Source organism: Triticum aestivum, chromosome 1B (genome assembly GCF_018294505.1).
Source record: "Triticum aestivum cultivar Chinese Spring chromosome 1B, IWGSC CS RefSeq v2.1, whole genome shotgun sequence".
NCBI classification, from domain to species: Eukaryota; Viridiplantae; Streptophyta; class Magnoliopsida; order Poales; family Poaceae; genus Triticum; species Triticum aestivum.
The window spans coordinates 94,469,498-94,486,217 of NC_057795.1; the positions used below are offsets into that span (position 1 = coordinate 94,469,498).

The 16,720-nt window shown below is 41.4% G+C and overlaps 1 long non-coding RNA gene across 7 annotated transcripts; it reads right to left on the reverse strand.

Moving 5' to 3' along the window:
- Positions 1 to 6,462: 6,462 nt before the first annotated feature.
- LOC123109746 (uncharacterized) lies at positions 6,463 to 13,385 on the reverse strand. Of its 7 annotated transcripts, none has more exons than XR_006453003.1 (8): positions 12,854 to 13,385; positions 12,126 to 12,647; positions 11,827 to 11,911; positions 10,085 to 11,188; positions 9,489 to 9,759; positions 8,690 to 8,821; positions 8,068 to 8,153; positions 6,480 to 6,520 (listed from the first exon to the last, which is right to left on the reverse strand). It is a non-coding gene; the product is annotated as an uncharacterized lncRNA (long non-coding RNA). The 7 variants fall into 7 exon arrangements; XR_006453021.1 differs by lacking the exons at positions 6,480 to 6,520; positions 8,068 to 8,153 and adding an exon at positions 8,297 to 8,539 and having other exon boundaries at positions 10,085 to 10,300; positions 11,063 to 11,188; XR_006453009.1 differs by lacking the exon at positions 8,068 to 8,153 and having other exon boundaries at positions 6,463 to 6,520.
- Between the last annotated feature and the right edge of the window lie 3,335 nt (positions 13,386 to 16,720).

The following is a 16,720-nucleotide window of genomic DNA, read 5'->3' on the forward strand; positions in this document are numbered from 1 at the left end:
CGTCCGTGCCGCGCACGGCACGCGCGCGGGGTAGGCGGCGGCGGCTGGCTGGGCCGGCCTGCTCGGCTAGGCCTTCGGCCCAGTCGGGCACGAGGTTTTTTTTTTGAACATTCTGCCGAAAGAAAAATTCCTAGAAAAATAAATAAAAATCTGGAAATTCCAAAACAAGTTTTCTCGGTCTAAATAAAATATTTAGAACAAGATGAACTTTTCTGGGCCCCTAAAATGCAATTTTAAAAATATGCAACATTTTTCTAGGAGCAAATAAAATCCCGAAATAAATTCAAATAAAATCCCAAAATGATTTTAACATTTTTCCTCCGATATTTCAATTATTTTGGAGAAGTCATATTATCTCCCCTCATTTATTATTTTAAAATGAAATATTTTCCGTCGAGAAAATAATTAAAATCAAATCCTCGTCTTCACAATTTGATAAAATTTCAAATATGAAAATTAGAAAATCCCCAACTCTCTCCGAAGGTCCTTGAGTTGCTTAGGATTTCGAGGATTGCAAATGAAAAAGCAATAAAATATGATATGCATGTATGACCTGTGTATAACATGCCAAATTGGAAATTTGGGATGTTACAAAACCTACCCCCTTAGGATGAATCTCGCCCTCGAGATTCTGGTTGGCTAGAAAATAGGTGCCGATGGTCCTTGCGAATATCTTCCTCTCGTTCCCAGGTGGCTTCCTCCTCAGAATGATGACTCCACTGAACTTTGCAAAATTTGATCACCTTGTTGCGAGTGACTTGGCTACCAAACTCAAGAATCTTAACTGGCTTCTCCTCATAGGTCAGGTTATTATCGAGTCGAATCGCCTCCAACGGTACTGTACCATTCAATGGTATATCGGCCATCTCAGCATGGCACTTCTTCAGCTGTGATATGTGAAACACATCGTGAACTCCTGAAAATCCTTCTGGTAACTCCAGCTTGTAGGCAACTTCTCCCATCCGTTCCAAAATACGATACGGTCCTACGAATCTCGGGGCTAATTTTCCCTTAACTCCAAATCGTTTTACTCCCTCAAGGGTGATACTCGTAGATAGGCTCTATCTCCAACTTCATAAGTTACTTCCTTGCGTTTTGAGTCTGCGTAACTCTTTTGTCTGGACTGAGCAACCTTTAGTCTGTCTCTGATCAGTTTGACTTTCTCCTCTGATTCTTTGATCAAATCTGGTCCAAACAACTGGCGATCTCCTACCTCATCCCACATCAATGGTGTTCTACACCTGCGTCCATACAGAGCTTCGAACGGTGCCATCTTCAAACTGGCTGGGCCGGCCTGCTCGGGGAAGGCGGCAGGGAAGGCGGCGGCGGCTGGCTGGGCCGGCCTGCTCGGCTGGGCCTTCGGCCCAGTCGGGCGCGAGGGTTGTTTTTTAAACATTCCGCCGAAAGAAAAATTCCTAGAAAAATAAATAAAAATCTAAAAATTCCAAAACAAGTTTTCTCGGTCTAAATAAAATATTTAGAACAAGATGAACTTTTCTTGGCCCCTAAAATGCAATTTTAAAAATATGCAACATTTATCTAGGAGCAAATAAAATCCCGAAATAAATTCAAATAAAATCCCAAAATGATTTTAACATTTTTCCTCCGATATTTCAATTATTTTGGAGAAGTCATATTATCTCCCCTCATTTATTATTTTAAAATGAAATATTTTCCGGAGAGAAAATAATTAAAATCAAATCCTCGTCTTCACTATTTGATAAAATTTCAAATATGAAAATTAGAAAATCCCCAACTCTCTCCGAAGGTCCTTGAGTTGCTTAGGATTTCGAGGATTGCCAATGAAAAAGCAATAAAATATGATATGCATGTATGACCTATGTATAACATGCCAAATTGGAAATTTGGGATGTTACATTATGGGAACAATAATCAACTAGCATGGGAAGGCAAAACAAGCATAACTTTAAAATTTTAAGCACATAGATAGGAAACTTGATATTATTGCAATTCCTACAAGCATATGTTCCTCCCTCATAATAATTTTCATTAGCATCATGAATGAATTCAACAATATAACCATCACATAAAGCATTATTTTCATGATCTACTTGCATAGAAGTTTTACTACTCTCCACATAAGCAAATTTATTCTCATCAATAGTAGTGGGAACAAACTCAACAAAATAACTATCATGTGAGGCATAATCCAATTGAAAACTAAAATCATGATGACAAGTTTCATGGTTATCATTATTCTTAATAGCATAAAAGTCATCACTATAATTATCATAGATAGCAACTTTATTCTCATAGTCAATTGGAACCTCTTCCGAAATAGTGGATTCATCACAAAATAAAGTCATGACCTCTCCAAATCCACTTTCATAATTATCACAATAATATTCCACATCCTCCAAAATAGTGGGATCATTACTTCCTAAAGTTTAAACTCTTCCAAACCTACTTTAATCAATATAATCATCATAAATAGGAGGCATGCTTTCATCATAATAAATTTTCTCATCAAAACTTGCGGGACAAAAAATGTCATCTTCATCAAACATAGCATCCCCAAGCTTGTGGCTTTGCATATCATTAGCATCATAGATATTCATAGAATTCATACTAACAACATTGCAATCATGCTCATCATACAAAAATCTGGTGCCAAACATTTGAATACATTCTTCTTCTAGCACTTCAGCACAATTTTCAGAATCCTTATTTTCAAGGAAGTCATTAAAAAGATGAAGCATATGAGGCAAACTCAATTCCATTTTTTTGTAGTTTTCTTTTACAAACTAAACTAGTGATAAAACAAGAAACTAAAAGATTCAAGTGCAAGATCTAAAGATATACTTTCAAGCACTCACCTCCCACGCAATGGCGCGAGAAAAGAGCTTGATGTCTACTACGCAACCTTCTTCTTGTAGAAGTTGTTGGGCCTCCAAGTGCAGAGGTTTGTAGGACAGTAGCAAATTTCCCTCAAGTGGATGACCTAAGGTTTATCAATTCATAGGAGGCGTAGGATGAAGATGGTCTCTCTCAAACAACCCTGCAACCAAATAACAAAGAGTCTCTTGTGTCCCAAATACACCCAATACAATGGTAAATTGTATAGGTGCACTAGTTTAGCGAAGAGATGGTGATACAAGTGCAATATGGATGGTAGATAAAGGTTTTTGTAGTCTGAAATTATAAAAACAGGAAGGTAACTAATGATAAAAGTGAGCACAAACGGTATTGCAATGCTTCGAAACAAGGCTAAGGTTCATACTTTCACTAGTGCAAGTTCTCTAAACAATAATAACGTAACTTGATCATATAACTATCGCTCAACATTGAACAAAGTGTCACTCCAAAGTCACTAATAGAAGAGAACAAACAAAGAGATTATTTTAGGGTACGAAACCACCTCAAAGTTATCCTTTTTGATCGATCTATTCAAGAGTCCGTAGTAAAATAACATGAAGCTATTCTTTCCGTTCGATCTATCATAGAGTTCGTACTAGAATAACACCTCAAGATACAAATCAACCAAAACCCTAATGTCACCTAGATACTAGAATGTCACCTCAAGTATCCTTGGGTATGATTATATGATATGCATCACACAATCTCAGATTCATCTATTCAAACCAACACAAAGTACTTCAAAGAGTGCCCCAAAGTTTCTACTGGAGAGTCAAAGACGAAAACGTGTGCCAACCCCCATGCATAAGTTCACAAGGTCACTGAACCCGCAAGTTGATTACCAAAACATACATCAAGTAGATCACGTGAATATCCCATTGTCACCACAGATAAGCACATGCAAGACATACATCAAGTGTTCTCAAATCCTGAAAGACTCAATCCGATATGATAACTTCAAAGGGAAAACTCAATCCATTACAAGAGAGTAGAGGGGGAGAAACATCATAAGATCCAACTATAATAGCAAAGCTTGCGATACATCAAGATCGTGCCAAATCAAGAACAAGAGAGAGAGAGAGAGAGAGAGAGAGAGATCAAACACATAGCTACTGGTACATACCCTCAGCCCCGAGCTTGAACTACTCCCTCGTCATCATGGAGAGCGCCGGGATGATGAAGATGGCCACCGGTGAGGGATCCCACCTCCGGCAGGGTGCCGGAACAGGGTCCCAATTGGTTTTTGGTGGCTACACTTGGGGTGGTGGAACTCTAGATCTATTGTGTTCCTTGATGTTTTCAGGGTACGTGAGTATATCTACGTGAAGGAAGTCGGTCAGGGAGCCACGAGTTGCCCATGAGGGTGGGGGCGTGCCCAGGGGGTAGGGCGCGCCTTGGACCCTCGTGGCCACCTTGTTGCTTCCCTGGCGTCTACTCATAGTCTCTTGGATTGCGTTTGTTCGAAAAATAACTCTCCCGAAGGTTTCATTCCGTTTGGACTCAGTTTGATATTCCTTTTCCGCGAAACACTGAAATAGGCAAAAAAATAGCAACTTGGACTGGGCCTCCAGTTAATAGGTTAGTCCCAAAAATAATATAAAAGTGCATAATAAATCCCATTAAACATCCAAACTAGATAATATAATAGCATGAATACTTCATAAATTATAGATACATTGGAGACGTATCAACCAGCGAGCCTACGAAAGAATTACTCACTCCCGGTGGGGAGCTTATGACGAAGATCGCAGATCCCCCTCTCTGGAGCCCCGAACGGACTCCGGATCTGGCCTTCCTATGAAGAACAGGAGACGACGGCAACTCCGTCTTATGAAACACGATAATTCTTTCTCCTTGATTTTTTGCTGGAAAAATAGGATTTTATAGCATTGGTTTTAGTGTCTGTGGGGCCACCAGGTGGGGACAACCCACCTGGGCGCGTCTGGAGGGGTTGGCGGTTGTGCCCACCTAGGTGCCCCCCTTGGTGGTTCTTGGCTCCAAAAATTTTCTTTTATTGTATAAAAAATTCTCGCAGAGTTTTGTTCCATTCCGAGAACTTTTATTTCTGCACAAAAACAACAACATGGTAGTTCTGCTGAAAACAACGTCTGTCCGGGTTAGTTTCATTCAAATCATGCAAATTAGAGTCCAAAACAAGAGGAAAATCGTTAGGAAAAGTAGATACGCCGGAGACGTATTAGTTATGTGTGGTTGGGTTGGTTCTTGGGCAAGTACACTCGTGGTTCTATCTACATCGACAAGTAGCACGATCTTTTCTGAAGACCGTGTTTTTACTCCCACAGATACTGCCATCACCCCCTCCAATTCAAATGGCTGATAAACAAGAAAAGTAATTAAATGTATAGACATTGTAAGATAGACACGTGCAATGGATAGTAGGTAAGAAAACAGGGCGTGAAATAATTCACATTTATGTTGTCTAACCAAACAGAATAGCATGACATAATTTCACATATATGATGGCTAATTAAACAGGATAGCATGACACAATTTAACATGTATGACGGCTAACTAAACATGATAGAATGACATAGTTCAAAATATCATGACTATGTAAACAGGATGACATGATATAACTATACAATGTGTCTATTAAAGTGGTTGGCATGCCATAATTCACAAACATGTCGTCGATGGAAAAATGATTTCATGATATAATTCATAGATAGAATGACATAATTCAAAATATGATGACTATATAAATAGGATGAGATGATATAACTATATTATGTCTTTAGAAAATGGGTTGGCATGCCATAATTCAGATACACGTTGTCTATGTAAACATAATGGCATGATATAATTCAAATATATGATTTATATACTAAGCAAGTGAGCTGAGGGCAATCGCATATATGATGTGTCAACTAAGGAGATGGCATTCAATATTGTGTATATGATGTAAAAACTAAGCATTGCAAGACAACATATGCATGATATGAGTAATATAACTCTGCCAAGTTTGAGCATACACCTCAGGGGGATAAAAAGACTGCTCATCTGCCTCCGAATCCTCCTCTGAAGAGCTATCTCTAAGCAGCAACATATCTGCTTCAGCAGGTAGCATTGTCTGTTCTGAAGAACTTGTTTTCACTCCAGATACTTCCATCACTACTTCAAATGGCTAATGCACATGAAGAGCAATTGAATATACAAACGTTGTCGCAAAATGCAATGAGTAATACCAAAAAAGGACAACATGATGTAATTCACATATATGACGGTTGGCTAAACAACATGGCATTGCGTAATTCACATAAATAATGCCTTGCAACTAGATAGCATTGCATAATTCAAATATATAATGTCTTGCAACAAGATGGCATTGCAAAATTCACATACATGGTAACTAGACACTAAAGAGGTGGCATTCATACAAAGCATGTCTAAACTAAGCAACTAACATGCCAGTGCACGACACCATATGCCCGATATGAGCAATATAACCCTGCCAAGTTAGATCATGCACCTCGGGGGGGGGGAGATAGGACTGGTCATCTGTCTTTGAATCGTTCTCTGAGGAGCTATCCGTAACAAGCAAGACATGCGCTTCGTCAGATAGCATTGTCTGCTCTGAAGACCTTGTTTCCACTCCAGATTTTTCCATGATCGTGTCGAATGGCTGATGCACAGGAAGAGTAATTGAATGTACTAAAATTGTTGACAAATTTAATACGTAATAAAAAATGATTGCATGATATAATTCACATATAAGATGACTGGGTAACCAGGGTGGCCTTCCAAAATTCACATATATGATGTCTGGCTAAACAAGATGGCATTGCATGATTCACATATACGATAAGGAAACTAAACAGATTGCATTCACAGAAAGGATGTCTAAACTAAGAAGATGACATCTTTTATGTATAAAGTAAGAAATGCAAGGCACCATATGCATGATATTACCAACAACAGCATGCCAAGTTAGAGCGAAGACCTCAAGGGGTAAATAGGAGAGATGTTCTCCGTCTGAATCCCCCTCAGAATAGTTATCTTCCTGTTGATTACAAGCCGAAATAGGTGGAGGGGGCTGCCTTTGCACCCACCATGGAGCGATATCTACATGAAATTTTATTGCCATGCAAGGCTCGTCTCTTTTGGTCTACATGTTCAGTTCCATTGTGTACAGTAACTAACACTAGTAAAACGCTCGTGCGTTGCCACGGGCCAACAAATGAATCTATCACGATCCCCTCAACTCATCTCTTTGAACATTATGCTATTACCTTCCTATGCTTGTCTCAAAAATAAAACTTTCCTATGTTGTCACCCTACTCCAAATCTGTGTTCACTCCAAATCGATCTAATTGTTGAGTCCCATCATCCCTAACTCCTGGCCAAACAGATGAATACGAGCAGCTTGCCCTCAGCTCTACATTAACTCAAAATCGCATCTGTTTTCTCCAAGTTTGCCAAATTGCCATAGGCATTCCCATCATCCTACCTTTGAATGTCTTCCAACATTCTCCATCCACACCCACCTAAAAGTTCTGACAAAATAAATAAATTTTCCATACAATTTTGCAATGTTATACATTAATAATTGCTAATTGCTCTCATTTTTATTTTCTAAGCCTAGCATGAGAGATGATAGTTCCACTTGTATGAACCCTCCTACCTCAGGATTAAAATCACGCTTGCAAAGAAAAATAGCTAGAATCGTATCACATGCTTCTTTCTTTGATACGCACCTAAAACAGATGAGATTCTTTGTATTTATGATAATGCGGTTAATTAAAATAGAAGAACTACGACACCTCATAGAAACAAGGAAAAGCCAACCTCGGCTTGCAGCCTGTTAATTGGAACGGGAGAAGAAAAATTTCAAGTCTTCGATATAGTTGAGTGAGTTAAACCCATGCATATCCCACACTATGGTTACAAGATATGTATTTCATGAACAGAGCAAGTAGCACTTTTGTGTTTCTATACATTTCTAGTGTACTTTGAGATAAATATTTTTTAATAGAGAAAACATCAGGAGAGGCTCCTTCTTTTCTTTGCCTAGTATATATATAAGTCGCACAGTGTACAAATATTTACATCATGAAAGTAGACCTAGAACAAAAGAGAAATAGTAACAAAGCACACATAAAGATAGCATGTAAATCTAAAAAACAGAGAAGTCAGGGATAACCCTATGCATGAGAACAAAAGGCTTCATACCCTCAAACTAGCATCTATTTCTTTGTTTCAAAATATTCCAGGCTGCCAATATGATGATTTATGTGAATAGGCGGTGTGGCCAGACTCTAGCAGCAACATCAAACACGATATCAGGAGAAGACATAATATAATTTCCCTTGTACCTTTGTTTCTCTCAATGGAAAAGAAGTAACAAAATCAAGGGAAGACACAATATAACTTTTCACTATCACATATTCAACAACAGTGGTGCCAAAACAATAATATATAGCTCAAAGAAAGTTTAATTAAATCATGAGACATCAACACAGTATAGCATGGAAACTAATAATAAAACTTAAAAGGTGCACGTAATATATCAGAATGTTCAATTAATAAGCACATATGTCATGAAATAGCAACATATTGCCCATGCATTTATACATTCCTTTAATACTCGCACCACGATCCTAAAATATGTTGTCCTCCCTCTTCTTGCTCCCATGGATCTATTCTATAAAAATAATAGCAATTAAAATAGACATTGCTGGAAACGTACAACTGGTATCGGTTTTCTATATTGGTAGTGAAACCACTAAATATGATCCAATATAACTAAAAATCATCAAAATTATGTTCTAAAATAATTAATTTGTTATTATACCTTTCCGTCATTGTGACTATCCTTGGCGAAGACGGCGACTCCTACACTGGCTTCATCGCTATGGTGGAGATCAAGGATCCTCGCCTTTGGTGTGATAGTTTTAGTATATCCTTGCATGCATCATGTTAAGTCCTGCGATTTTAATCAGATCATAAAGTAAGCGGTTTGCTGCATACACTGAAGGATGATTTTAGAATTCAGAATGGATTTTTTTTCTTCTTTTACATGTTTTAAGTGTTATTTTGGAGCAATTTTCTAGATTGTTAACATGCATAAACACTGTTGTATTTAGTATGCACCGGGGACTCAAAAAGCTTCGGCAAATCCTCTATTTACATATCTTTTCCTGTAGGTCCAAAAAATGTGTTTCTGATAATAGAAATCAGAAGCTAGGTAAAAGAAATGGTTGAAAAACATCCCTGACACTTTTGTTCTTCTCATTTAGACCAAAAATTTTCTACCCATACTGTGTCAATGATAAATCACAACCTGTAAAAAGCCTTGGGTCTTTCTTAGTTTTGTAGTGCAGAGCTCAACAACTGAAACTAAAAATACATGCTGGGTCGAGACAAGCTGAAACATAGCTTAAAGCACATCACATGAAACATCAGTCTATCCTACTCCATTTGGGTGTGGTGGTGTGGGGAGATGGTGTTCATTATAACTGCTCACTGAAGATTGATAATATCACTGGAATTTCAATCGTGTGAAGGACATAAGCTAATTACAATCCTTTGTCAAAAGCCATAATGAAAGCAACCACATCACAACCCATGAGATAGAAGATTAGAGAACTTACCATCAAGATGGAAACCAGGACAGGTTCCCCTTCGTCAGATGTTGATAGATGACGTCAAAATCGGCTCAAGTCATACTATGCCTCTAATGCGTCGGACATTACCAAACGAACAACGGTGGCTTGGCCAGTTCACGAACCCATGGCGTGCACTCCTCATTGACTCTCGTTCCTTCGCTGGCATCTTAGGTCAGCCATCAGCAACAGTCCCCCATTGCCGCTGAGCACGGCCACCAACGTCACAACACCAAAGCTGCAAATTGTCTTGATTGGACTACAACATAGAAAACATGATTCAAATGGCAGATTATAAATATGCAAGAGAAAATTATATTGCGCTATCGAATATATCAAATAATCTCTGTCTTTTCCATGCGGCACACAACAAAGAATTCTAGATTTTGATCGATGACTGGTAAATAGATGATCGCGATCCAAATTTTTTACTTGTTCATATCATTTTATAAGCACCTCCTATAAAAAGTCTCCAACAGAAAGTAATGTTACTGATGGTTAGGTAAACATGAACCACATAAAAATCAAGGTTGTACTATTACTGATAGATAGCTAACATGAACCATAAAGAACTTTAAAATAACCTGGTTTAATCAGCCGTATCTCCTTGAACATTTCGCAGCTCCACACGAGTGCCTCCCCTCCTTCACCATGAAAGATACTCCCTCCTTTCCACATTACTTGTCGCTGTTACTTGTCACTGATTTAGTACAACTTTGTACTAAATCAGCGACAAGTAATATGGAACGGAGGGAGTAGATGCCACTAAAGCAGACCGATGTGCGTCGTATCATATTGTTCTAGTCATATATAGGACCAATATAGATTATTATATAAAAATGGCATAACTCAATCAGACCAATTTATGCATAGATGGGGGTAAATTAATTGGATGATCATGAAACATGACCGAGAGATTTAATCACTAATCGTCCCCCTACACAGAGAAGCAATTAATCTACTAATGTATAGCAGAATGTATGTCTTGCCCGAAATCCACATAGGAAGCTCCTTTTCTTTCACCAAACATGAAACATCAACTATACCCTACCTCCATGCAGAACAAGAGCAAGATCAAACATCCCTGCAATTGGTCTTACTATCATTGTGTAAGCAATGGGTAACTAAAATCTGAGAAAAAAGATTAGGAGATAGTTAGATCAACAGATAATGCATAGTTGAGGTCATGAGGCTGCTAACTAAATGCTCATGTAAACCTGTAAATGGCCTTGATAAGGTATAATGAAAGTTTCGGCACTCAATTGCATGTTACAGATACACATAACTCACACTTGAATGACCACTAAAATGAGAAACAAATATCTCACATAAAAATATCCATAGCACACCCCTCATGTGTCCATACCAGCACACCAGTAATAAGGGCCTATGCAAACCTGGGACTTGGGATTTTCACTTCACACTTCCCGATAAGAACAATGAAAACATTGAAGAAACTAACTCCAATGCCAAAACTATTTCTAGGTCAATACAAAAAGGAAGAGAAGACTTGGGAAAAACATTAGTGATTAGCAAAAGGAGATGTGGAAACAATAGCACACCTTTTCTGTCACACTTTTTTCGAAACGGATTTTCTGTCACACTGCAGTGTGTAGCAAACTGCTTTGATAAAAATTTGTCAATCCCTTGCCATGAATCCCTGACTTGATCCCCATAGTATTTGTTCCCTGTGATTGCCAAAAAGAAAAGATAATAGTCCATGTGTTGCTGTAGGAAAAAAACACAATTGATGTGTATTTTCTATCAGGAAATGGCTTTTAAAACAACGGCAAGACATGCTAACTGCATACTTTTTGATCAAATAAATCAATTGTACAGAAAAAATAATCATCAAATGTGTGCACTTCCCCTGTTCTGCCAAAACTGCCTTAAATATTTAATGCATCACCCCAAAATTGAAACAAAAAACAAGGTCATTTTTTTACTCATATCAATGCAGTGTAAATCTTAAACAACAAGTGATTCAAAATGGACATTAAACTTTGGTTAAATATAAGTTTTACCTACAGAAGTTTGTGGTACTAATAACGTTGACAGATTTAGTGCAATGCATGTAGTTCTTATAAGAAGAGAATACATGTTCATCCTAGTTAATAGGTAAAATAAGGAAAAAACAATTCTAGCGATGCACTGCTAATAAATATTACAGAATCAATAATTGATAATAACGTGCTTAAATGGCCGTCTAAAATATTAGGCTCCTCATGTCAGGACTATATATTTTGCTTATCTCAGTTCATAATTAACATGTAACCCAAGAGCTACGAAGGGAAGTGAAAAGATGCGGTCGGTTCATAGTCCATACCAATAAAAGAAGGCAACTGCAGTTTCTCACAGCTCTTCTTCACTACGAACCTCAAATCATATACCTGAATCTTGTTCCCCTATTTCTGCAGAATGCCGATTATACAAATAAAAGTGAGAAAGCACGCAAATGAGTGCATATAGTAATCACACTACAGGAAAATAAGATTCCACGCTAACAGACCTTAGGTGTGGGAATAGCTTGAATGCATACTATAAACATCTAGTGTACGATCTCAGCAGGAGAAACCAAAACTCCACTGGAAATCTAAGAATCTCAAGTACAAAAAGAATGCATACCATCCTGTCATGGTCACATAGAATGAATATCTCCTTCAAAACCCTCACACCACGGATGGTAGAAGACCTTCTGCACCTGTTATTCCTAAAAAAATTGTTATAGTAAACCTACTCTACTCGAGCATAGTATCTAGAACTTTAACGAACAATCAAAATTACAAAAAATATACATTGTTGGAATATTACGTGAGGCTGAGCAACTGTTAGAATATCCAGTGTCATTATGAACAATCAACAAATTGACATAATAAAGTGTTACGAATGTAAATTGATACAATGGGGGTCTTTTTGATCTCAGTCTGGCGAAGCACAGAGCACTGAAATCTCAATGCAGGTCACAATCCCATGGAACAATTACATGATGGGTGCCATCGTCTTCTCAAGGATGTTCTATTGGTCGTCCCTCAAGTCTGCCTTGCACACCAATCACAGACGCCTTCAACTGTAATAGTAAAAGAATCATTGGACAGGAGAGATGAAGACCGGCAACCCTGGGAATCACCAACCAGGCTGGGACCAAACCTGCGATAGCCACAAACAACCATGACGACGGGGTCAATACCAGCGCAAACACCAAATCAATCTGCAAAAGAAACAGGGGCGGAGCTAGATCCAACCATTCTCCATTAAATAATACGTAAACACCATGGTTATATTGCTAATTGCTGGATCAAATTGCGTGTCCTGATTCAAAGGCTTTGCCCAGGCTCATCGAAGGGCATCCTCACCTCTTCTAGAGACCACGCTGGCCCTTGGTAGGGATTGAGCGCTAGAGCCGGTTCATCAGCAGTTCAGCATGCACTGGATCTACCCAACCTCCCTCCACACCCGTCAGCTGCCGCCGGGTCCGCCGCACCGACGGGCGGCACCGAGGCGATCGGCGGGGGAACCTGGACGTGATCGGCGGCATGCCCTCAACGGGAACAGCGTCGGATCTGGGGGATTGACGTCCTCCTGAAGCGCACCGTCGCCGGATCCCTCGTGCGAGGGCGGCGGCTCTGACGTGTGAGGCCGACAGATCCTCAACGCGATCGCTCCGGCTCATGAAGTGGAGGGCGGCGGCCTTCTGCGACGGTGAAGGTTTCGATCGGTCGCGGTAGAGGGATGGATCGGCGCGGCACAGAGATGGATCCGCCGTGGATTGGGCGTAGGGGTGGATCGGGCGTGCGGTCGGGCGGCGATGGAGATTGATCTGCTGTGTGAACGAGGGATCGATCCCAGGGTTTTTTGTTACGCTGGTTTTTTTCGATGGAGGGTAGAGCAGACATGGTAGGATGACGAAAAAAACAATGGTGGGAGGATGACGAAAATAAACCAGCGAAAAAAAACCGCACGGACTATTCACCAAGTGCTCCATTAGGAGTAGAGATGCTTAGGAATAAAACATCGTGAGAATATGTAAGGAGTGCATGGAGAAATCCAGAGTGATGGTAGCAACCTGTGGATAGACCCAAAACCAATGATAGCAGGCAGATAATGGCTTCAGTTAAAAAATACAGATAATGGCTTCTTTATTATTTATTTCCCACCCAACATGAAACTCGTGGTAGACACCAGATATTAACCAGATAGTAGATATGTACTATTGATTCTGGCCACAATATGTACCCCGCAACCATTGAAAAACTCAAGTTTGAGCATTAGTTTGCAGCAGACTCAGAGTCTAATCGGTGAGCAGGACGATAAGTAGCATGTAATATTAACCAATGCATAATGTAAGCAGTCATGAAAGAGTGCGACCTCTCTTGCGGACCTGTGTAGTCCTCGAGGTCATCTACTCGGTTGATGATGGTAATGCAGTTGTCGTGGCTGCCGGCAGCAGGGAAGAAGATCTGAGGCAGCGAAAGACAGTCTGGAGGGCGAATCCCTGCTGTGGTGAACCCTTCCATCTTGGAGCAGCTGAGCTGGGATGGAACATGGTGCAGCAGGAGCGGGACAAACCACACAAGGTTTTGTTAGACACACATCTGTAACAGAAGTAATCGTGTAAGGTCTTGTTCGAATTTGAGGATTCTAACAACGCATGGATAGGAAATACACGGGAATAGGATAGGAATGCACATGCAAAACAGAGATTTTAAAAACACAGGATTTCTGCCTATCTGGGTGTCTGGTTCACAAGAATTGGAAGATCACAGGATGCAATGAAGCACGGTGAGATTAAGTCAAACCGCAAGAAAATGTACTATTATAATGCTATTATGCTACTATCTCTTAGTCTTGTACTTCATGAATAGGAATTTGAAAAGGAGGACAAATTGATATTAAAATTCATATGGTTTTTCTTTCAAGGAGACACTAAAGGAAGAAATCCTACAGTTTTCCTTTGCTCCATTCTTTTGAACCAAATGCATGAAGAGTAGTACCATATTAAAATTTCCAATTCCTATGTTTTTCTTCACTTTTCCTTTCAAGAAGTGGCGATTCTAGTAAGCAGGCTTGAGCAGGGAAAAACCTACACTCAAAAAATGTTTTGTGCTACTTCTACTACTTTGGACCCAAACCACTGCCCTACTAGCTCAACTCCCAGGCCCATCTACAAATGCACAACTCAAATGCGTAGAGATAAATAATGATGGCGTTCAAGAGAGTCCATCACTGATAGCTAAGTTGTCTGGTACCTCACTGCTTGTCATAAATTAGGAGAAACTAATCATATTTCACGTTACTATGTGTGCTCAGTGGACAATATATATAACTTGTAGAGTAAAAAAGTGATACAACAAGTGTACAACCTCTTTGGCGAAGCCATGTTGAACTCAACATTATTGGGTTGGTCGGTGAGAATTCTTCGGCTGATTTGGCTGTCGGAGGAGGGGAAGAAGATCTTAGGCGCCTCGAGATGGAGCCCAGGGTACTGCTCTGCTGTGATAGAGGGTTTCGTCGTTGGAGAAGCTCCGGTGAGTTGTACGACGGCGAGGCTAAAGCAGGACAAGAGAGACAACGTTAACCTGAGTGGAATTCTAATAACTTTTCCAATAGATGACGTAAAATACATAACCACAAAGTGCTTGATGTAAAATACATCAACCACTCATCTCTGAACTTAACTGTCGAAACTGAATTTAACTGTCAAAACTGAATTTAACTATCGGAACTGAATTTTGCTGTCAAAACTGAATTTTACTGTCAAAACTGAACGCACTAGTAGTAGAAAAGTAGTAGCAGCAGCAGTAGCGCCCGGAGCAGCAGCGTGTGCGAGAGCCTGGGTAGCTGGTCGTGTAGCAGCATCTCGGGTAGCAGCTGCAGGGGATCGAGGGAGAGCAGGATCTACTGCTCATGCAGCAGGAGCGCGCACAAGAGTAGAGCAGTAGTGCATGAAGGAGCAAGAGCGAGAGGAGTAGAGCAAGCAAGAGAAAGAGCGAGAGCGGTAGTGCGAGGAAGAGCAGACCAGGTAGGCGGCCAAGAGCAAGAGCAGAGCAATAGCGCGAGCGAGAGCCAAAGCAGCAGTAGTTCCTACTGATGTGGACGTCACCGCCAAGGGAGCAATGCCGTGGAGGAAGTGGCCGGGGACGCCGCCGTGGATGGAGCCGCACCATGTTGGCTCGGGACCTAGCGCCGGCAGCACCGTGAGATCGAGACAAGAAGAACATGCGGCGATTAGTGTAGAACCTCTTTGGTGGTGCCAATTAGGCCTCATCTTCATACGGGGAATCAGTGATGCTGCTCTTCTGGTGGTGCAGGTGAAGACGACGGTTTGGGAATGGAGGTGGCGCGAAAGATGAGGGGAAAATTGGGGCAGCTCCTTGGACGTGGAGGACGGGGTGGCTGAACCGGCGGGACGACAAGATGGACGACGGATCCTCATCCAGTGCGGTGGATGAGGGATGTCGAGGTGTTGTTGTGGATGACGTCGTCGGGGAAGAGGCTCCGGTTGGGTGGTGGATAGTGGAGATGGTGTCGGGCTTCGCGGGTTTTCACGGCCTTGGTGTATGAATGGGTCGGCAGATGGGATGGGAGGGGGGAACCATGGCTTAGGGACACTGTCAGAGTAAATGACCACCGGTAGCCTAGCCGGCTCCCTTTGGCCCTCAGAAAAAAAATGGGCCGATCGAGCCTTGAAGCACCCAAGACACGGGGCCGCCTTCTTCCGGCCGGCTATCACATAGGCCGGCTGGTGGAAGGCGGCCTGACCATAAAAACCCTTGGAGGACGCCACAATAGGGCTGGCTCCGAGAAGCCGGCCGTAGAAGGGCCAACTCTAGGAAGTCGGCCGCTGAAGGGCTGACTCCAAGAAGCCGGCCTTAGAAGATAGACTCCAAGAAGCCGCCCCCTGGCAGGCGGCCATGGGCTGCACCCTAAAGTCCACTCCCCATAACGGTGATGGGACGGGGCTTGGCTACATTGGACCTTGCCACCCCCGAATCCCGGAACACGCATGGCTACAGTACGCCGTATGGGGCAGCCATCTCCCCTCCGGCGAGGCACTGTTGCCATGCGGATCATGACGCCATCCACGACGGGTTGCCAGTACGTCCCGTAGGCGGCGGGGCCCTTCGGTCAGAGAGACATCCGAAGCCGGCCTGACCTCCCCCAGCCAGCCTGAGGCCGGGCCGGCTTCCTCTAGCCGGCTTGCTCCCCTCCTCGGGGCGTGT